The sequence below is a fragment of the Lontra canadensis genome, unplaced genomic scaffold (genome assembly GCF_010015895.1).
Source record: "Lontra canadensis isolate GAN:19392208 unplaced genomic scaffold, GSC_riverotter_1.0 scaffold114, whole genome shotgun sequence".
In the NCBI taxonomy this organism is placed as follows: Eukaryota; Metazoa; Chordata; class Mammalia; order Carnivora; family Mustelidae; genus Lontra; species Lontra canadensis.
In genome coordinates, this window is record NW_022631108.1 from 3,036,307 (window position 1) to 3,061,121 (window position 24,815).

General features: G+C 36.1%; 1 protein-coding gene across 4 annotated transcripts in view; it reads right to left on the reverse strand.

Annotated features, from left to right (window-relative positions):
* BRWD3 (bromodomain and WD repeat domain containing 3) overlaps positions 1–24,815 on the reverse strand; it is a 208,281-nt gene that overhangs the window by 154,865 nt on the left and 28,601 nt on the right. The gene's annotated exons all lie outside the window — the stretch shown is intronic.

A 24,815-nucleotide genomic window follows, 5' to 3' on the forward strand; every position in this document is an offset into this window, starting at 1 on the left:
TTAAAAAAACAGAATAAACCAGAAGTCTGTCCAGTTCTCTTTCAAATGCCACCTGGATTCTTCTCACTTACCTAAAATGGAGATCTTAATCCCCATGTAAGGATTTACAAGCACCCGCTTGCTCTGTGAAATTCCTCCAGTCTTCCCTTATACACTAAAAATATTTAACATCCCATACATTATATTTTAATCAAAACATAAGATCCTTATAAGCGCAAGGTCACCTTGAAGCAACATAACATTTTACCGTAGTGCATAAATAATATAGTACAGATGGTAACAGCTTTATGTTGAAGTAAGGCAAAATTAAGGCAAGAATGGGTTTGTAGCTAGATTAAAACAATTAGAACTGTGCCACAATAGGGGTGCCTGGGTGGTTCAGTGGGTTAATCCTCTGCCTTCGGCTCAGGTCATGATCTCAGGGTTCTGGGATTGAGCCCCAGATCGGGCTCTCTGCGCAGCAGGGAGTCTACTTCCGCCTCTCTTTCTGCCTGCCTCTCCACCTACTTGTGATCTCTCTCTCTCTGTGTCAAATAAATAAATACAATTCTTTAAAAAAAATGTCAGGGTCATGTTAAAAAAATGCCACAATAAAAAATATGAAGCTTTCACACATCTCAATCTTAAAAGCAATGGAGTCTTTTTTTTTTTTTCAGGCAAAGGCAGATCCACTGGCCATTTTAAATTCAAAAAATGACAAAAAATGAATGATAAATAGCAAAACCAATGAGACTTTGAATGCAAAACAAAAGAGATCTGAGGATTTATAGAACACTGTGAGATGCTGAATAAATAATGGTAGAAACCCACAAGCATCACTACTACCAGCTCAGAGGATTTCTTTTTGGCACCTCTCCCCAACCCAACCCCTAGAAATTTTCACAACTCTAAGATGGAAAGAGCAGACACTATTAACTTTGGGACTTAGTAATCTTCCTTCACCAGTCAAACATTTCTTACTGCTCTTAGTTCCTTAAAACAATCAACCATCACTTCTGTTTTGACTTTTTTCTACCCATAATTTTCAAATAGATAGAAAAAAAGGTGTGTTACTTTAAGGCAGGGTTTTTCAGCCTCAGCAATACTGGCACTTTGGGCCTGATGAAACTTCACTGTGTGGGGCCTGTCTACTGAAAAGTATTCATTAGCCTCTACCCACTAGATTTTAGTAGAACCCTACCACCATTAAGCTGTGACAAGGAAAAATATCTCTAGACATTGCCAAATGTCTACTGGTGGTAATAAACAAAAACAAAAAACATGACAACTGTCCCCAGTTAAAAAACACTACTTAAAGTAGAAAAACAAAAAACAATATCAATAGGAATAAAAATAATCAGAAAACCAACTCTAAGAAGAAAAGCAGAAACATAAGGAAAAAGAAGTAGTGAAAGACACAGGAGAGAGATAAAGAGCTACCAGAAAGCTACCAGAAGTCATTCCTCTAATAAATACCTATGTTTTTTGAAGGCCAAAGGAATACAACTAAGCATATAAACAATATATTCTTAACCCCACTAAGAGATCCCATTAGCACCACAGGCCAAAACTGTTAAATCAAGAAAAATGACTAAAAACTTTATGCATCTTTACAGTCTATACAAATTAGCTTCTACTTTTTAAGACTCCTTTACAAAGAAAACTATTAATTGAAAAAAAATGGAAAATATATCCAACAAATATGACAAAATCTTAATATTTTAAAACACATATAAAACTAGCCATCTTTAAGAATACCACTAAGGGGGCGCCTAAGTAGCTCGGGTCCTGATCCCAGAATCCTGGGACAGAGTCCCACATCGGGCTACTAGCTCAGCAGGGAGCCTGCTTCTCCCTCTCCCTCTGACCACCCCGCCTTGATCTCTTTCTCAACTCAGCTCTCTCTAATAAATAAATAGAATCTTTAAAAAAAATTCCACTAAGATCTAATAGATGAATGGATAAAAGGAAATTAACAGGTAAGTCACAATATAGGAAATACAAATAAACAGAATCATAGAATATATTTAACTATTTTGCCAACTATCAAAAGAAATTTAAATGAAAATAATGAAATACAGTACTATACCTAATAAATTATCATTTTAAAAATTATAAAACCTAAGGCCAGAAATTACTACTTGAAACTGTTATATGCCTACATTTCTAGATAGACCATAAAGTGACATGATCCATTTGGAAAATAATTTTGGCAATACACCTCAAGAATCATGAAAATATACACACTCATTGCCCAACCCTTAAGAATCTATTCTAGTGACACAACTTATTAGCAAAAATGAGTTATATGCACAAATGTTTAATGAAGTACTACTTATAATCCCAAAGAATGATAAATAACCTAAGTCCAACAACAGGGGAATGGTTGATCAAATTACAGAATATGTGATGGACTATTCTATAGAAATTAACAATTAAAATACAAAACTACAGCACTGTGGAAAAATTTAAGAACTACAAAGCACAAAATATAAAATGCAACCTTACAAGTATACTATGATTTAAATTATGGGAAAATATGCATACATACATAATAATGGCTAAAAAGAAACAAAGGAAATGAAACCAACTGCTTTGTGATTAAACTATAGGTAAATTTTTAAAATTTCACCTAACACACTTAACAATACATTTTTAACTTAAACACAATTTTTCTATTGGGTTCTTCCTAGTTACTGTTAATAGCTATTCAAAAAATTTCTAATATAAGGTACATTGTATATTTGACAGCAGCAGCATCAAATATTCCTTATTTCCAATCTCAGTGATTTTTTGTTTATTCATCTAGCACCTGAGATGCTAACATTTATATATTTTCTGTTATTTGATATCAACAGGGCTTAGGCTCTATATACACTAAGGAGTTCTGTCAACACTCTTTTTTGCATGCATTGTCCATTTAACCAGTATTTTTCACAATTGCTGCTTTCTGTTTTTCTTATATATTTACAGAGCACTTTATCAGAAACATTTTCCTCAATTGTTAATGGCTGATAACTGACTACAAAGATACAAGAGTTCACTTTTAACCAACACTTGAGTATTTTACTAAGAAGAATTGGGTCTCATTCTTCTAAGCCTGAATATTATTCATGTTCCCTTTAAGAGAGAAGAATGCTCAAAGTCATTATTCTTTTGTTCAAAATTAACAATAAAATAAATGACACACATACACACAATTATCACTGTCCTGTATCTGAATATTTCTACCTAATGTACTATTTCGGTGAATTTTTTTCTATTTTAAGTATAATGCAAGTTGAAAGATAAGTAATTTAAAATTTAAAATTTAAAAATTCTCACAATCCTATGCTAATATATCCACTATAATGTCATTACTGCATTCTCACTATTAAGCCTTCCTAGTAAATCTATAGGTTCTTCCCCTATATGCTAATTGGGACTTTAAAGGTGTTTTGTGGTAATCCTTTATGGGTTGAGCTGAATGAAACTTGGTATTTGACTACTTTCTACATAAAAAATAGTGATTTTAGATGGCTCAGTGTAATACCTATAAGTGGAGTGCAGGGATGGGCAGACATCAAGCTTTAGTTTGATGTAGGTATCTTGCCCTCTTTACTTCTCCATTAGGAAAGCATCATCCACACACTGTCAGGTCTATAGTATCATCCCATATAGATTTCTCATTCCTTTCATCTCTACCCATTGTTTTTCATAGTATAGTCACATTTATACCATTTCAAGTTTGTATCTCCTTATGCAAAATTTTCTAGTTCACTTTCTTGTATTATACCTAGTAATTATAAATACTCTGTCCAACCTAATGTTTTCTCTTGTGACTTACTGGTCACTTCCACCTTTGTGGATCTTTTTCCTATGTTACAGGCACTGTATTTCATCATGCCATTTTTTTTAAAAACTGGGTAATTTTATAAGTGTCCCTTACAAGCAGTAAAATTAACTTATTTCAGTTTAATTTTCTATGCTTCCTCAACATCAATTAGAAGTGCTAGTGAATAGGGTCACCTGGGTGGCTCAGTGGGTTAAGCCTCTGCCTTCGGCTTGGGTCATGATCCCAGGGTCCTGGGATTGAGCCCCACATTGGACTCTCCACTCAGTGGGGAGCTTGCTTCCCCCGCCCCCGCCTGCCTCTCTGCCTACTTGTGATCTCTCTGTCAAATAAATAAATTAAAAAAAAAGAAGTGCTAGTGAATAGTAAAAGAGAATATGAGATCACAATTATCCCGTAAGAAGACTCAAAATTTTATCAAGCATTTTTTTAAGATTTTATCTATTTTTTTGAGAGAGACAGAGATAGTGACAGCCCAAACAGGAATGAGAGAGAGAAGCAAGCTTCCTGCCGAGCAGGGATCCTGATGCAGAACTCGATCCCAGGACCCTGCGATCATGACCTGAGCTAAAGGCAAACACTTGTACAATTGAGCCACCCAGATGCCCATCAAGAATATTTTAAGGGGCACCTGGGTGGCTCAGTGGGTTAAAGCCTCTGCCTTCGGCTCAGGTCATGATCCCAGGGTCCTGGGATCGAGCCCCGCATCGGGCTCACTGCTAGGCAGGGAGCCTGATTCCCTTCCTCTCTCTCTGTCTCTCTCTCTGCCTACTTGTGATCTCTCTCTCTCTGTCAAATAAATAAATAAAATCTTTTAAAAAATCTTTAAAAAAAAAGAATATTTTAAATAATTTATTAAAACTGAGTAAAATTCATATAAAGTTTCTCCTGAAATGTTATTTTTTCTAATACCATTTTATTATTATTATTTATTTGAGAGATTGAGAGAGAGAGAGCAGGACAGAGCACAAGCAAGGGGGAGAAGCTGAGGCAGAGGGAGAAGCAGACTCCCTGCCAAGCAGGAAGCCTGATGCAGGGCCTGATCCCAGGACCCTGGGATCATGACCCAAGCTGAAGGCAGATGCTTAACCGACTGAGCCACCCAGGCACCCCTCTATTAACATTTTAAACACTACTGAAATGCCTTTAGAAATTAAGACCACTGAATGGTTTTTGAAAAAAAGCACAGAAAAATGTCGTAATTTGAATTGCATGATATTCCAGTACATGCTACATATTAATACATCATTTCACATACTAAAATTCTATTTGTTTTGTAATTATAATATGGAATGCTTTAGCCCAAATTAATAAGGTTCAAATGAGACTGTTTTTTTCAGGTAGTCTTCAACAACAGCTTTGCCTTGCTCACTCTGTGGTATTCTGAATTTATTATAAGGATGTACTTCTTTTCTTATGTTAAACCTTTCTTCACTGTTCTCTCCATTAGTGATCCATGCTGTCATTTTAGAGAAAAAAGCTACCAACAACCTGATAAAATCCTGGTGTTACAAAAACTGTGTCCAATTTAGAATATTTGTTGCATGCAGCACAAGATGTACTATTTATTATCTTGGTTAAAGCTTAGTATTAGAATTTCAAATATTAAATGGTAATAAAAACCCCTGAAAAACAATACAGGACCCAATATCAAGAACACTTAATAACAATAAACCAAGATCAAAGATTTATTACAGGGTTATAATACAAAGAAAACTTTATTCCTACATAAGCTTTCCTTACAACAGTTAAGACCACGCAGTCTGTTCTCCTAAATTCAGTCAATCATATCACAAGACCTAGGTCAGTAAGCAAGAAGAACCAGAAGGATCACTGCAAATGCATAACTTCTGTGAAAAACACCTCAAAGCAAAGCAAGAAGGGACATTATTAGACCAAAAAGATCAGGAAGCCTATGCAGAAAGACACTGAAACAACTGTGTAACAAGTAGGATAAAAATTGTAAAGTAATAATTTAAAAACTGGAAGAAGTACAAAAGTAGTAGTAAAGTATACAATATTTATTTTATTCTAAACTTAAGGTTTTACATTTTATATATTTAGCGAAGAAAAATCTGACTTAGATTTCTAAAGTATTTTAAGAGTCCTAGCTTGCTATATAATATATTCAAAATAATTCCATTTTAGAAATAAAATTATTTTTTCTTCTGGAGTCTCATATCACACATGCTTTGCTAGGATACAACCATCAATAGCAAAACCCAAATTTAAAGTTTATTAAGGGAATGATGTCAGCATCATGGCAGATTAATTGTTCTACTTTTCTCTCCACTTTGATTAACAACTAATTAGACATTCATAGCAGAACAAAAGTGCTTCTGCACATCATACCAAAACACCCCAGAGGTTTTTACCTACCTGTACATCTATGGGTAGACAGGGCTTTGGTGGAGGCTGCAACCCAAGGGATTGGGCAAGCACGTCCCACCTCAACTTATGGTGATCATGGGATAAAAGTAACCTGGACAGCACAAAAGAAGTGGATATCCACAGGCAATAGAGACTTTGAGGAGGTCCAGCCTGCATGAAGGGAGAATCTGGCATGCTATCATAGTGGAATAGAGACGAACACAGAGGAGATGGAGGAACTTGCCAATGGTGCACTGCTTCACAGGATGACAATGCAAGGGTCTGAGATTTTGGCAGCTTCAGCAGCACCCTCTTCAGTAGAGGTGGAATACTGCAACCACTCCCACAGAGAAGGAAGAAATCAAAAGTGGTTAAGTGACTGCCCAGCTGCTGCAAAAGTGCAGGTTACAACTGAAGGGACCTGTTTCCCTCAGGCAGCACCAGAACTTTCGAGGACAGACCTCCTTGATTGGGGGGAGGGAGAGGAATAGGGGAAAAGCAGATGAGAATATCAAAGGGCACTGAAGGAACAAGTTTCATGCTGTCTGCTTCAGATCATCAATAGGTCTACCCCCACTGATCTCTGGGAGTGCTCCACTTAAAGGATCCACCCACTGGCCAGTGAACACCCTCAAAGCCCCAGGTGCTAAGCCCATGCCACTCTCACTCCACTGCCAGGTCCTTGTACATGTTCCTAGTGCATCTGAGGGAACTAACGCCAGATAGAAGAACCACACACATGAGTTTCTGTGACATATTCTAGAATAAAAAAGAAAGGATTCTAATAGCCAACCTGTTTAATTATAAGAATCAAAGAAGACATAAGAAAAATTAAGGAAACAAAACTGAAACGTACTTTAGACCAAATAGATTTAACAGACATTTATAGAACTTGTCATCCAACACCATGAGAATACATTCTTCCAAGTGCACACATAACACTCTCCAAAGATAGATCATATGATAGCACACAAAACAAGTCATAGCAAATTTAAGAAGACTGAAATCATGCCACTTATCTTTTCAGATCACAACAGCATGAAACTAGAAGTCAACAAGAGGAAAGGTGAAAATTCAACAAATGTGAAAAATAAACACACTTCTGAACAATCAATGGGTCAAACAAAAAAAAATCAAAAGGGAAATAAAAAATACCTTGAAAAAAAATGGAAACACAACATATCAATTCCTATGGGATGCCGAGAAAGCAGTTCTGAAAGGAAGGCTTATAAAGATAAATGCATATATTAAGAAAGTATAAAAATCTCAAATAAACATAATTTTACACCGTAAGGAACTAGAGAGAAAAAGAATAAATTAAGCACTAATTAGCAAAAAGAAAGAGAATAAAGATAAGAGCAGAAATAAATGAAATAAAGGCCAAAAGAATAAGTATAAAGATCAACAAAACTGAGAGCCAGTTTTTCTGAAAGATAAAATTGCTGCACTAAAAAACAAACAGAGAGAAGACTCAAAAAATATTATAAATGAAAGAGGACATATTACAACAGAAATGCATAGGACTATAAGAGACTACAATCAATAATTATATGTCGGGGCACCTGGGTGGCTCAGCAGGTTAAAGCCTCTGCCTTTGGCTCAGGTCATGATCCCAGGGTCCTGGGATCAAGCCCCACATCGGGCTCTCTGCTCCACGGGGAGCCTGCTTCCTCCTCTCTCTCTGCCTGCCTCTCTGCCTACTTGTGATTTCTGTCAAATAAATAAATAAAACCTTTAAAAAAAATAATTATATGTCAACAAATTAATTAAACCTAGAAAAAATGAATATATTCTTAGAAATGAACAGCCTAAAAAGACTGAATCAGTAAAGAGACTGAATCAGTAGTCAAAACCCCCCCACACAGAAAACCTCAGGAGAGGAAGCATCACAGGCAAATTGTACCAAAACTTAAAGAATTAACGCCAATCCTTCTCAAACTTTTTCAAAAAATTGAAGAAAGAACATTTCCAAAATCATTCAACAAGACCAACATTATTCTGAGACCAAAGTCAGATAAGGACACTACAAGAAAACTATTATAATAGACCAATATCCCTGATAAACACAAAAGCAAAAATTCACAACAAAATATTAGCAAATGAAATCCAAGCGCACATTAAAAGAATTATACATGACCAAGTGTGATTTAACTCCGGGATTCAAAGATAAATCAACATACTCAAACCAATAAATGTAATACACCACATTAATAGAAAGATAAAAGTCACATGATTATATCAATAGATGCTGCAAAAAGTATTTACAAAATATGACATCCTTTCATGACAAAAACCTTCAAAAGGATTGGTATAGAAGGAGCATACTTCAACATAATAAAAGTCAAATACAACAAACCCATAGGTAACATTATACTCAATTGTGAAAAATTGAAAACCTTTCCTCTATAATCATGAACAAGACAAGGATGCCCACTCTCATCTGTCTTTCCAATATAGTACTGGAAGTCCTAGATACAGCAATTGGGTAAGACAAAGAAAAAGCATTTGAATCAGAAAAAAAGAAATATAATTGTTATTTGTACATAATACAATTTTAGAAAATTCAAGCTTCAAACAAAAAAACTTGGAAAAAATCACACTCTCAGTAAAGTTGCAGGATATAAGATCAACATGCCATTATCAATTAGATTTCACTTATTTTTAGAGTTTTTATTTAAATTCCAATTAGTTAAATACGGTATATTATTAGTTCAAAAGGTACGCTTTCATTAAACACTCTGAGTTCAAGGCTTTCACTAAATACCCTGTGCTCATCACACCAGGTGTACTCCTTAATACCCATCACTTATTTTACTCCCACCACCACCAATCTACCCTCCTATAACCAACAGGCTGTTCCCTATATCTAAGGGTCTGTTTCTTGGTTTGCCTCTCTGTTTTTTCCCCTTTCTTTGATTGTTGTGCTTCTTAAATCTCATATATGAGTAAAATCGTATGGTATTTCTCTTCATCTGATTACCTTGTTTTGCTTAGCTTAATACACTCTAGCTGCATCCCCACAGTTGCAAATTGCAAGACTTTATTCTTTTCTGTGGCTAAAAAATTCCATCGTATACATGTATATATCACTTCTTGTTCATCCATTCCTTGGTTGATGGAGACTTCAGCTGTTTCCATAAGTTGGCTATTATGGATAATGCCAATATAAAAATCAGGCTGCATATATCCCTTGGAATTAGAATTTGTGTATCCTTTGAGTAAATACTTAGTAGTGTGATTGCTGGATCATAGGGTAGGACAATTCCATATTTAAGATCTCCAGGAACCTGCATCCTGTTTCCCAAAGTGGCTACACCAGTTTGCATTCCCACCAAGAATGCAAGAGGGGTACCATTATTCCACATCCTTGCCAAAACCTGTAGTTTCTTGTGTTGTTAATTTTAGCCATTCTGAATAGTGTGAGGTGATATATTATTGTACTTTTGTTATTTCTCTGATGATCAGTGATGTTGAGTATCTTTCCATGAGTCTGTTAGCCATCAGTACATGTTCTATAGAAAAATGCCTATTCATGCCTTCTGCCCACTTATTAATTGCATTATGCATTTTGGGGGTGTTCAATTCTATAAGATCTTTGAATATTTTGGATACTAACCCATTACCATGTCATCTACAAATATTTTTTCCCATTCCACAGGTTTTCCTTCAGTATAGCTGATTGATTCCCTCACTGTGCACAAGCTTTTTATTTGTATTAAGTCCCAATACATTATTTCTGCTTTTATTTCCCCTGTCTCAGTAGACATACCTAGAAAGCTGCTACAACCAATGTCAAGAGGTTACTCTCTGTGTTCTCCTCTAAGGTTTTTAGGGTTTCAGGTCTCATTTTTAGATCTTTAATCCATTTTGAATTGATTTTTGTGTGTGGTATAAGAAAGTGGTCCAGATGCATTATTTTGCATGTTGCTGTCGTTTTCCCAACACCCATTTATTAAACAAACTGTCCTTTTCCCATTGGATATTCTTTCCTGCTTTGTCAAAGATTAATTGCCAGATAGTTGTGGGCTCATTTCTGGGTTTTCTATTCTATTCCAGTTATCTGTGTCTATTTTTGTGCCAGTTCCGTATTGTTTTGATCACTACAGCTTTTAATACAGCTTTAAGTCCAGAACTGTGATGTCTCCAGATTTTTCTTTTTCAAGGAAGCTTTGGCTATCCAGGGTTTTTTGTGGCTCCATACAAATTTTACAATTATTTGTTGTAGCTCTGTGAAAAATGTTGGTGTTATTTTGATAGGGATTGCATTATACATGTAGATTACCTTGGCAGCATGGATATTTTAACAGTATTTGTTCTTCCAATCCATGAGTATGGAATGTCTTTCTATTTCTTTGTGTCATCCTCAATCTCTTTCATCAGTGTTTTATAGTTTACACAATTTGGGTCTTTCACTTATTTTATTAGGTTTACTCCTAGGTATCTTACTGATTTTGGTGGAACTGTAAATAGGACTGATAACTTGCTTTCTTTTTCTGCTACTTCACTGTTGGAGTATAGAAAAGCAGCAGATGTCTGAATATTGATTTTGTATTCTGTGACTCTACTGAATTCATTTATCAACTGAAGGTTTTCCATATACAGTATCATGTCATCTGCAAATAGTGAAAGGTTGACTTCTTCCCTGCCTATTTGGGTGCCTTTTACTTCTTTTGTTGTGTCATTGCTGTGGCTAGGACTTCTAGTACTATGTTAAATAACTGGTGAGAGTGGACATCCCTGTCTTGCTCCTAACTATAGAAGAAAATGTCTCAGTTTTTCCCCATTGAGAATGATTATTAGCTGTGTTTTTTTATTTTATTTTTGTGTGTTCCAAAGTTCATTGTTTATGCACCACACCCATTGCTCCATGCAATATGTGCCCTCCATAATACCTACCACCAGGCTCACCCAACCCCCCACTCCCCCTCTTCTCCAAAACCCTGTTTGTTTCTCAGAGTCCACAGTCTCTCATGGTCCATCCCCCCTCCAATTTCCCCCAACTCACTTCTGCTCTCCATCTTCCCATGTTCTCCATGTTATTCCTTATGCTCCACAAGTAAGTGAAACCATACGATAATTGATTCTCTCTGCTTGACTTATTTCACTCAGCAAAATCTTCTCAAGTCCCATTCATGCTGATACAAAAGTTGGATATTCATCCTTTCTGATGGAGGCATAATACTCCATTGTATATATGGACCATATCTTCTTTATCCATTAGTCTGTTGAAGGGCATCTTGGTTCTTTCCACAGTTTGGCAACTGTGGTCATTGCTGCTATGAACATTGGGGTACACAGATGGCCCTTCCTTTCACTACATCTGTATCTTCGGGGTAAATACCCAGTAGTGCAATTGCAGGGTCATAGGGAAGCTCTATTTTTAATTTCTTGAGGAATCTCCACACTGCTTTCCAAAGTGGCTGCACCAACTTGCATTCCCAACAACAGTGTAAGAGGGTTCCCCTTTCTCTACATCCTCTGGCCTTTCTGATGTTGAGGTATATTCCCTCTAAACCTATTTCATTGAGGGCTTTTATTATGAATGGATGTTGTACTTTTTCAAAAGCTTTTTCTACATCTATTGAAATGACCTATGGTTCTTATCATTTATTAATGTTGTGTCTCACACTGATTGATTTGCAAATATGGAAGCATGCTTGCAACCCAGGAATAAGTCCCATTTGATGGTGATGAATGATTTTTTTTAATGTATTGTTGGATTCTGTTTACTAGTACTTTACTGTGAATTTTTGAATCCATATTCACCAGGGATATTGGCTTGTAGTTCTTTTCCTTAGTGGTGTTTTTTTGTTTTAAGATTTTATTTATTTATTTATTTGAGAGAAAGAGAGAAAGAGAGAGAGCATGAGCAGGGTGGAGAAGGAGAAGCAGGATCCCCACTGAACAGGGGGCCTGATGTGGGGCTAGATCCCAGGACCCGAGCCAAAGGCAGAGGCTAAACCAACTGAGCCACCCAGACACTCTCTTAGTGGTGTTTTTATCTCATTTTTGTATCAGAGTAATGCTGCCCTCATATAATGAATTTGAAAGTTTTCCTCATCTATTTTTTAGAAGACTTTGAAAATAGGTATTAACTCTCCTCTAAACGTTTGGAACAATTCTCCTGTGAAGCCATCTCGTCCTGGGTTTCTCTCTCAATTTCTTTCATGTTTTTTGTTTGTTTGTTTATATTTATGTTTACTTAAATGTATTTATTTATTTGAATTCATTTATTTAAATTGATTGATTGAGCATATAGGGGGCAGGAGAGAGGGAGAGAGAGAATCTCAAGCAGACTTCTCCCTGAGCATGGAGTCTGATGAGGAGTTCAATCTCACATCCCTAAGAATATGACCTGAGACAAAACAAAGAGTCAGAAGCTTAACTCACTGAGCCACCTTGGTGCCCCCAGGCTTTTCTTTGTTGCAAATTTTTTGATAACTGATTCAATTTCTGTGCTGGTTATCAGTCTTTTCAAGTATTCTATTTCTTCCTATTTCAGTTCTGGCAGTTTATATGTTTCTAGGAATTTATCCATTTCTTCCAACTTGTCAAACTACTGACATAAAGTTTTTCATAATATTCTCTTTACTTGTTTTCATTTATGTGTTGTTGGCTGTCATTTTTCCTCCTTTATTTACTTTATTTTATGTATTTGGGCCTTTTCTCTATTCTTTTTGATATGTCTGGCTAGAGGTATCCCAGTTTCATTGTTTTTTTTTTCTTCAAGAAACCAGCTCCTGGGGTGCCCAGCTGGCTCAGTCGGTTAAGTGTCTGCCTTTAGCTCAGGTCACGATCCCACGGTCCTGGGATAGAGCCCCACATCAGGCTCCTTGCTCAACAATGAGCCTGATCCTCCCTCTCCTTCTGCTGCCCCCAACCACTTGCATTCTCTCACTCTCACTCTCCCTCAAATAATTAATTTTAAAAAACACAGCTCCTGATTTCATTGATATGTTCTATTGTTTCCCTAGCTTCTATATCATTTATTTTTGCCCCAATATTTATTATTTCCTTCCTTCTGTTGGCTTTACACTTTGCTTGTTTTTCTCTCTCTAGATCCTTTGTGTAAGGTTAAGTTGTTTCTTCAAGATTTTCTTCCATCTTGAGGTAGGCCTGTAATGCTGTATATTTCCATCTTAGGCCCACTTTGGCTGCAACCCAAAGTTTTTGGACTATCATGTTTTCATTTTCAACTGTTTCCATATTTTTTTAATTCATTCTTTATTTCCTGGTTGATTCATTCACTGTTTACTAGCATCTTGTTTAACCTTCATATATTTGTGGGCTTTCCAGCCTTTGTGTGCGTGTGTGTGTGTGTGTGTGTGTGTGTGTGTGTGGTTTACTTCTAGTTTCATAGTGATGCAGTCAGAAAACAGGCATGGTATGGTTTCCGTTTTTTGTATTTGTTGAGGCCTGTTTTGAGGGCTAATATGTAATCTATTCTGGAGACTGTTCCATGTGAGCTTGTAAAGAATGTGTATTCTGTTGCTTTAGGGTGGAATGTTGTAAATATATCTGTTAAGTCCATCTGGTCCAGTGTGTCATTCAAGGCCATTGTGTCCTTGTTAATTTTCTACTTAGAGGATCTGTCCACTGATGTAAGTGGGATGTTAAAGTCCCCTACTATAATTATATTATTATAAATAAGTTCCTTTATGTCTGTTATTGTTTTATATATTTGGATGCTCATATGTTGGGAGGCTAAAATATTTACAATTATTAGATGTTCTTGTTGGATTATCCTCTTTATGATTATATAATGCCATTCTTTGTCTCTTTCCAAAGGTTTTTTTTTTATTTTTTTAAGATTTTATTTATTTATTTATTTGTCAGAGAGAGAGAGAGAGCACAAGCAGGCAGAGTGGCAGGCAGAGGCGGAGAGAGAAGCAGGGTCCCTGCTGAGCAAGGAGCCTGATGTGGGACTTGATCCCAGGACCCTGGGATCATGACATGAGCAGAAGGCAGCAGCTTAACCGAATGAGCCACCCAGGTATCCCCAAAGTATTTGTTTTAAAGTCTAGTTTGCCCAATATAAGTATTGCTAATCTGGCCTTCTTTTGACGTCCTTTCCCATGATAAATCTTTCTCCACTCCCTCACTTTCAATCTGTAGGTGTCTTTACTTCTAAAATGAGTCTTGTAGGCAGCATATAGACGGGTCTTATATTTTTATCCACTCTGACATTCTGTCTTTTGATTGAAGCATTTAGTCCATTTATATTCAAAGTTAAGTATTGATAGATATATATTTATTACCATTTTATTTCTTGTTCTATTGTTGTATATGGAGATTTTCTCTGATCCTTTCTTGTCTTTGTCACTTTTGGTCTCTTCTTTGCACTCAGAGTCCCTCTTAGCATTTCTTACATAGCTGGTTTAGGGATCAGGAACTTCTTCAGGTTTTGTCTGGGAAACTATTTTATCTCTCCTTCTATTCTGAATGATAACCTTGATGGAGAGAGTATTTTTGGCTGAAGATTTTTCCCATTTGGCACTCTGAATATATCATGCCATTCCCTTCTGGCTTGCTGAGTTTCTGTTGAGAAATCTCCAGCTAGCCTTATGGGTTTTTTTCCTGCAACTTAAGGATCTCTTTTGTCTTGCTTCTTTTTATTTATTTTTTTTATTTATCACTACACTTAGCAAATGTAATTACAATGTATCTTGGTGTTGGCCCACTTTTGTTGAATTTGATGGGAATTCTGTGTGTCTCCTGGATCTGGATGTCTGTTTTCTTCTCCTGGCTTAGGGAAAGTTTCTGCTATTTCTTGAAATAAATGTTCTGCCCCCTTTTCCCTCTGTCCCCTTCTCCTATAATACAAATGCTATTATGTTCAGTGGAGTCACTGAATTCCCTAAGTCTATTCTTGTGATGCTTAATTCTTTTCTCTTTTGTTCAGCCTCATTATTTTCCATTATTTTGTCTTCTGGATCACTAATTCATTCCTCCACATCTTATAATCTGCTGTTCATTGCATCAAGCCTGTTTCAAATCTCATTTATTGCATTCTGCATCTCTGACTCTTTTTTTAATTTCTTTTATCTCACTCTGGTTATTTGCCTGTCTTCTCTCCAGGAGCAGTATAGTGTCCTCCAGGCTCTATTCCAGCCAAGCCCACTGGCATTCAAAACTCCAGGTTTTAAGTCTTGCTGTTTTCAAGAACTCATGAAATTCATCCCCTACTGTTTTCAAAGCCAATGGCTTTGGGAGAACATTCTCTTTATGCATTCCCCTGTGTCCTCCTCTCTCTTGACTTTTATGCGACCACAGCTCTCTCCCTTCCACAGCACCCAGGACCTCTTTGTCCCCTAAACAACTCTTCTCTTCACTTCCTACCTTCTTTGATGTGGCCTCTTCTTTCCTTTCAGTTGTGGAGTATTTTTCTGTCAGTCATCAGGTCAGTATCTGGGGTATTTAGGATGACTTGATAGTTATCTCATTGTGTTTGTGGGATAAGACGAGTCTAGGGTCCTCCTACTCTGCCCCCATCTTCCCCTCCATCAGTTACATTTCTATATACTAATAATGAAACACTGGAAAACAAACCTTCCCTATTCACAGTAGCATCAAAAAATAAGACACTAGGAATAAATTTAACCAACGAAGTAAACGATCTGAACAACAAAAACTACAAGACTCTGTTGAAAAAAAAATCAAAGACATAAACAAATAAGAAGACATCTCATGTTCATGCGTCAGCATTATGAATAACATTAAAATGTCCATACTACCCTAAGCCACCTATAGATTCAGTGCAATCTCTATCAAAATTTTAATGCCAGGGGCACCTGGGTGGCTCAGCTGGTTAAGTGTCCAACTCTTGGTTTCAGCTCCAGTCATAATCTCAGGAGGTCAGGTTCTGCCCTCTGAGCAGAGTCTATTCAAGTTTCTTTCTCCCTCTCCCTTCTCCCTCTGCTCTTCTCCTTGCTTTCTTGTTCATGTGCACACTTTCTCTCTCTAAAATAAGTAAATAAATAAAATCTTTAAAAAAATCTTAATGGCATAATTCACAGAAACAGAAGAAAAATACTCCTAAAATTTGTATGGAACTATATAAGACTATAAGTAGTCAAAGAAATCCTGAGAAAGAACAAATTCAGAGGTATCACACCTCCTAATTTCAAATTATACAAAACTATGGTAATAACAACAGTATCGTACAGGCATATAAACAGACACACAGACCAGTGGAACAGAATACAAGACCCCAGAATGAATCCTATTATATACAGTCAACTAATATTCAAAAAAGAGACCAAGAACACCCAATGGGAAAAAAAAATGGTCTCTTCAATAAATGGTGCTAGATACCAATGGACCACATGCTGAACAATAAAATTGGATCCCTAGCTTATACCACTCACAAAAATCAACTCAAAATGGATTTAAACATAAGACCTGATGCCACAAAACTCACAGAAAGAAACAAGAAACTCTTCAACATTGGATTAGTTAACAATATTTTGAACATGACACAAAAAGCACAAACAATGACCAAAGATAAACAAATGGGACAACATCAAATTTAAAAATTTATGCACAGTAAAAGAAACAATCAGTAAAATGAAAAGGCACCCTAGATAATGGGAAAAAAATGTCTGCAAACAGTATTTTGGACAGAGGGTTAATATCCAGAATATATAAAGAAATTTAAAACTCAATAACAATAACAACAATAATAAAACATATTATTTGATTTAAAATGGGCTTTAAATCCCATTTTAAAAAGGGAACTGAATAGACATTTGTTTTCCAAAAAACAACAATCAAAAGCCCACCAGGTACATGAAAAAAAATGGTCAACATCACTAATCATCAGGGAAATGCAAATCAAAACCATTCTGGGATTGCCACTTCATACCTATTTCAATGGCTATCATCAAGAATACAAGAGACTAGTAAGTGTTAGTGAAGATGGGAAGAAAAGGGAAACCTTGGCCACAGTTGGTAGAAATGTACATTGGTTTAGCCACTACAGAAAACAATATGAATCTTCATCAATAAATTAAAAATAGAACTACCACATGATCCAGTAATTCCATTTCTAACTATATACCCAAAGGAAATGAAAACAGGATATTAAAGAGATATATGCACTTCAATATTTATTGCAGTAATTTTCACAGTAGCCGTAATATGAAACAACCCACATTCCCATCAATGGATGAATGAATAGAAATAGAAAAGATGGGGTATTGAGACACCTGGGTGGCTCAGTTGTTGAGCGCCTGCCTTCAGCTCAGGTCATGATCTCAGTGTCCTGGGATCAAGCCCGGCACTGGGCTCCCTGCTCAATGGGGAACCTGCTTCTCCCTCCCCAGCTCCCCCATGGCTTGCGTTCCCTCTCTTGCTATCTCTCTCTGTCATAAATAAATAAAATCTTAAAAAAAAAAAAGATGTGGCATATATGTAAATGGAATGTTATTCAGCCATGAAAAAGAAAGGCATAATGACATTTGTGACATGAATGGACCTTGATCAAATTATATTAATTTGATGAGAGAACTCAACCAAGGATCACTTATATGTGGAATCTAAAAAACTCAAACTTGTAAAACCAGAGAGGCAAATGGTAGTTACCAGGGGCTGGTGGTTGGGGGATAGGACAGTTGTTGTATGGGTACAAACTTGCAACAAATAATAAGTCCTAGGGATCTAATGCATAGTATGGTGACTATAAACAAATATATTGAATTAAAATCAACAAAACCACTAAGAAACTAGAACTTAATTATTGCAATAAAAGGAAATGATAATTATATAATGTGATAGAGTACTAATTATTGCCACAATGGCAATCATAATATATAGATATATCAAATTAACATATAGTAGAATATAAATCTATACAATGCTTTACATCACATATTTCAATCTGAAAAGTACATTAAGAAGGCCTTTTTCTAGAAAGCATAGGTTCAAATAAGCATTTGAATCAACCACATGAAGAGACACTTGTCCACATGTACAACTAGAAATTTAATATTTCTACTCATTTTCTATGACTTCAGGAAATTTTCATTGTGATTTTTTAAAGTTAACTGAGCTTTGTGCTCTTTAATTCTAAACACACAAAATGCAGGAGACAAAAAAACAACCAGCTGCCTTTGGCAATAGGTAAATGCAATCCTACCTTCTGTAACAACAAGGATGAGCTTGGTGGACATTATGCTAAGTGAAAGAAACCAGACAAAGACAAAAATCACATGACCTCACTGATACATGGAATCTTATTAAAAAAGTTCAACTCATATTAACAACAATTTGAATGGTGGTTACCAGAGGCTGGAAGGGTATGGGAAAAGGGGAGACACTGATCAAAAGGTACTAACATTTAATTACCTCATATACAGTATGGTGACTATAATAGCTAATAATGTACTGTATACTTGCAATTTGTTAAGAGAGTAGATCTCAAGTGTTCTCTTAAAAGAAATGATTACTATAGTAGTTGATGAACATGTTAATTTTTAATTGCAATAATCACTTGACAACATAGACATATATCAAAACATCATGTTGCACACCTTCAAAATACACAATTTTAATTTGTTGAAAATAAATAAGAAAAAAATGCAAACCATCAACAGGGAAATACAGATCAAAACAACAATGAGATATCACCTCACACCTGTCAGAATGGATAAAATTAACAACACAGGAAACAAGAGATGTTGGCAAGAATCTGGAGAAAGGGGGACCCCTCTTACACTAATGGGAGGAATGCAAACTGGTGCAGCCACTCTGGAAAACAGTATGGAGGTTCTTCAAAATGTTAAAAATAGATCCTACAATCAAGAATCACATTACTAGGTATTTACCCAAAGGATACAAAAATATGGATTCAAGGGGATACATGCACCCCTGTGTGTATAGCAGCATTATCAGTAGTAGCCAAACTATGGAAACAGCCCAAATGCCCATAGACTGATGAATGGATAAAGATGTGGTATATACACACACACACACACGTGCGCACATGTGTGCATAAACATAATGGAACATTATTCAACCATCAAAAAGACTGAAATCTTGCCATTTGCAATGATGTCACATGTATAATGTTAAGTGAAATAAGTCGGAGAAAGAAAATACCATATGGTTTCCCTCATATGTAGAAGTTAAGAAGGAAAACAGATGAACATAGTGGAAGGAGGAAAAAGAAAAAAGAGAGGGAAACAAGCCAAAAGTAACTCATAACGATAAAGAACAAACTGACCGTTCATGGAGGGATGTGGGAAGGGGATGGGTTAGATGGGCATTAAAGAAGGCACTTGTTGGGATAAGCACTGGGTCTTGTATATAACTGATGAACTGCTGGATTCTACTCCAGAAACCAACATTGCACTCTATGCTAATGAAATTTAAATTAAAAAATTACCCATACTACTATGAACATTGGGGTACAGATGGTCCTTCTTTTCACTACATCTGTATCTTTGGGGTAAATACCCAGTAGTGCAATTGCAGGGTCATAGGGTAGCTCTATTTTTTAATTTCTTAAGGAATCTCCACAGTTTTCCAAAGTGGCTGCACCAACTTGCATTCCCACCAACAGTGTAAGAGGGTTCCTCTTTCTCCACAGTTGCCAAACTGTGGAAAGAACCAAGATGACCTTTAACAGACGAATGGATAAAGAAGATATGGTCCATATATACAATGGAGTATTATGCCTCCATCAGAAAGGATGAATACCCAACTTTTGTATCAACATGGACGGGACTGGAAGAGATTATGTTGAATGAAATAAGTCAAGCAGATAGAGTCAATTATCGTATGGTTTCACTTACTTGTGGAGCATAAGGAATAACATGGAGGACATGGGGAGATGGAGAGGAAAAGTGAGTTGGGGCAAATTGGAGGGGGAAACAAACCATAAGAGACTGTGGACTCTGAGAAACAAAATGAGGATTTGGGGTGGGGGAGGGTGGGTTGAGCCTGATGGTAGGTATTATGGAGGGCACATACTGCATGGAGCACTGGGTATGGTGCATAAACAATGAATTTTAGAACACTGAAATAAAATGAAATTTTAAAAATTACCCATACTTTTCTGACCAAAATTGACAAAAATATCCTTTGCTATATATAACAAAACTTAACATTTAAGACTTCCCATGTGTCAGGCATTGTGCTAAGCACTTTATATGTTTAACTTATTTAACCCTATAAATTATTATTAATACCCCCTTTTTAAAGATATGGAAAATGAAAAATAGAGGGGTAATCTCTCCAAGACCCCAATCTAGTAAATGGCAGAGCAAGGATTCAAACCCAAGCAATTTGGCTTCAGAGGTTAATCTCTTAACCAATACTATATAATACTTTTTCTGAAAATGAGAAAAAAAATTTAAATTTTCATTTGCCCCAAAGTTATACTATGTTCCAATGACTATAACAGTTTTCACCCAAAACTCTAAATTCTAGCTCAAACCAACCCAGAACATAATTAAATCTGTCAAATCATCCAATTCCAAAATTGTAATATAAAAATAGCAGATGGAATACGTTTTAAAAGAATTTCAAAACTTCTAGAAATAATAGAAGAACTCAATCAGGCAGGAGGAAATAAGATCAACAAACACAAATTAATTGCATTTCTACACACTAACAATGAATACACAGAAATCAAAATTAAGAATATGATACCATTTATAATCATTCAAAAATTAAATACTTAGATATAAATTTAGAAAAGCATGTATAATATCTGTATAGTGTAATTGTAAAATGCTGATGAAAGAAATCAAAGACCTCAATAAATGGAGAGACATACCATGGTCATGGATTAGAAGCCTCCATATAGTCAGTTTTCCCAAAATTAATTCATAGGCTGAAAGCAATTCCTTTCAAAAGGCTTTTTCAGATACCAACAAGCTTACTCTAAAATATATATGGAAAAGGTACCTGGGTGGCTCAGTTGGTTAAGTGTCCAACTCTTGATTTCAGATTAGGTCATGATCTCAGGGTTGTGAGATTGAGCCCTCCAACAAGCTCCATGCTGGGCATGGAACCTGCTTAAGATTCTTTCTCCCCCTCTTCCTCTCCTTCCCCCCTTTCAAACATAAAAAAAAGTAAAAATAATTAATAAAATAAAATAAAATGGAAAAGCACTGACCCTAGAATATTGCAAATAATCCTGACAAAGAAAAAGTGGGAGGTATTACTCTTCTCAACATTAAAGCCTACTATTCAACTATAGTAATCAAAACAATCTGGTACTGGTGAGGAGATAAACACATAGATCAGTGGAATAGAATAGAGAACCAAAAAATAGTTTCTTGAAGATGTGAGAAATATTCTTGACTGATATTTGAAAAAGTGCAAATCAAATTCTATGGAAGAACAGACTTTCCAACAAATGGTTCTAGAGCAATTAGACATTCGTAGGTAAAAAAAAAAAAAACAATGAACCTCCACCTAAAATTCATACATTACACAATTTAACTCAAAATGGATCACAGAATTAAAAAATGTAAAACTATCAAGCTGCTCAAAAAACAGATACAGTAAAAAATCTTCAGAATTTTGAAGCAAAGAATTCTTAGGCTTGACAATAAAAGCATGATCCAAAAAGAGAAAATACGGTATGTGGGAAGTCATCAAAATTTAAAACTTTTGGTCTGTGAAAGCCTATGTAAAGAGGATGAACAAAACAAGCTATACACAAGGAGAAAATATTTGCAAATGACATCTAACAAAGGAATGGTATCTAGAATATATAAAGAACTCTTAAAGCTCAAGAACAGAATGAAAATAATCCAATCAGAAAATGGGTGAAAGATTCAGACATTTTATCAGAGGATATGCATACAGTAAATAGCACTAAGAAAGATGTTCAACATCAGTAGCCATCAGGGAAATGCAAAGCCACAATGATACAGCACACTGCACAGGCATGAAAAAACCTAAAATAAAATGTCGTGCCAATACCAAATGCTGGCAAAGATGTGGAAATTGGATAGATCGCTGGTGAGAATGTAAAATGCTACAGCCACTCTGGAAAATAGTTCAGCAGTTTCTTTAAAAAACTCAACATGTAATTACCATATGACCCACAATTGTACTCTTGGGATTTTATCCCAGTGAAATGAAAGCTTACCAGAGAAAAGAAAGCTTATGTTCACACGTACACCAAAGCAAAATAAAACACCTATACACAAATGTTCATAGTATTTTCATTTGTAACTGCCAAAAGCTAGAGTCAACCTAGAGCCCCTTTAACTGGTGAACAAATAAACTGTGGAATACCCATATCATGGAATACCACTCTGCAATAAAAAGGAACGAATATTAACACAACTTTAATGAATGTCCAGATAATTATGCTAAGTGAAATAAAGTCATAGATTATATGATTCCATTTACATAACATTCTTAAAATGACAAAAGTATACAAATGGAGTATAAACTAGTAGTTGACAAGATAAAGGCAGTGGGAAGAGACAGGCAGACGATAGGTAGATGTGGTTATAAAAAGTTAATATGAGGGATCCTTGTGGTGATAAAAACTCTTAACTGTGGAGGTGAATATAGAAGTGATAAAACGGTATAGACTTAACTATGCACATACAATCAAATAAGTACCAACAAAACTGACAATCTCTGATTAAGACAATAGCAAATTCCAAGTCTTACACTTAAACTAAACTTCTCACACAGTTTACCACCCTGATACCTTTGCTATCCTATTCCTTTAGCCTTATACCTATGTCTGCTATTTCACCCTGTCAATATCTTCTTTAACCTTGGAAACATAGCCTAAAACCACCTCCTTAAAAAAATCTTTCTCAATCACTTCAGCCGAAAGAGAACTCTCCTACTTCACTTCTGGACATTATCATGGTACATTGCTTCTGCATATCTCTGATCTAATAAGATTATAAGCATGGTAAAGACACAGATTAATGTTTAATACATCATGGAGTGACCTAACTCAGTCCCTTGGAAGCAAGACACTCAAGTATTTGTTCAATTAATCTGGTCCCACCTTTCTCAAAATATCTAACCACAATTCCTACTTCCCTTGGACATATTTTCCACTTGAAATCAGACAAATCTTGTCTGTCCTATGCAGATATCCTCTTATCTGGAATGTTCCACCCCTCAGCCTTCAAAGTTCACTTCAAAGGCCACTTATTCCTTAAAATTGTTCCTTGTTTCTCTTAATCAGTTTCATCTCTTTTTCCTGAATGCCAATTACACTTTGTATTTCCCTTAAATCACTTAGTCTACATGTCTTCTATAGACTTGTTTGTGGTCCTACCCACAAATTCATGTTGAACACCTCATGTCCAATATGATGGTATTGGGACATGGGTCCTTTGGAGAAATGATTATTAGATCATGGGGCACAGTGCTCACTAGTGGAATCAGTACCCTTCAGAGAGGCCTGAGAAATCTCCCTTGCCCAACCTCCTTCTACGGGAAGTTACAGTGAGAAGGTACCATCTATGCACCAGAAAGTAGACCCTCACCAGACACTGAACGGGCTGATGCCATGATCTTAGACTTCTCAGACCCCAGAACGGTGAAAAACAAATGTTTGTTGTTTAGAAACCACCTAGTCTATGCCAGTTTGTTGTAGTAGCCTGAAAGGGCTGAGACAATGCCTTATACTATAATCATATTCTGTCATCTGTCCAAACATCCCCCAAAAGTAAAATCCTTGAGAGCAAGGACTTCCTTAAACACTTGGAAAAGGCTTTGCATATATTTCATGTTCAAATATTTGCTAAATTGAATTAAAAATTATTTCTAGAAAGTTAAGTAATTTTGATTATCCTTCAATCTTCCAAAACCATTCAGAATTTACATTCCATAGTCAATAAGTTCTATAGGGAATTTGGTCAAGTCTATAATCCTCTTCTTACGACTTATAAGATCTTATTTCTGATTCTCCCCCTACTCTCTAAATCTTGCCCTCTTAATTTCTTGTATTGTTTTTTATCCTGACTCACTATTGATGAAATGCTATCTCATCTATCTTCATGCTACTGGCAATCTCACTTACCCAAATACTAATTATTGCCAAATTTTTATCTCTAACCTTTGTCCTTCGCCTTAGCTCCTGCCCCACATTTTCAACCACCTCATGGACATCCATCCCCTCTACCTGGATATGACATAGATGGAGATTTCCCATATCAAGTTAATTATCCTTTCATCACAAGTTTCTTATATTCTCCCTCTCTTCAATTTTGTCACTAACATTATTTCTTACATTTCCTCTTTCATTCACCATATCCAACCAAACTGTATTATTACCTATCTCTAAAATTTTGCTTGTGGGGCACCTGGGTGGCTCAGTGGGTTAAGCCTCTACCTTTGGCTTGGGTCGTGGTCTCAGGGTCCTGGGATCGAGCCCCACCTCGGGCTCTGCTCAGCGGGGAGCCTGCTTCCCCCTCTCTCTCTGCCTGCCTCTCTGCCTACTTGTGATCTCTCTCTCTGTGTCAAATAAATAAATAAGATCTTCTAAAAAAAATTTGCTTGCATCAATCCAGTTATCTCCATTTCTATTGTCACTGATGCCATACTTATCATTTCCTGTCTACATTCACAGTGATAGCCTTCCCTCTGATTTCCCTGTCTGCCTCTTCCTGTCTTTCTTCTCTCCAATTTACCCTACTCT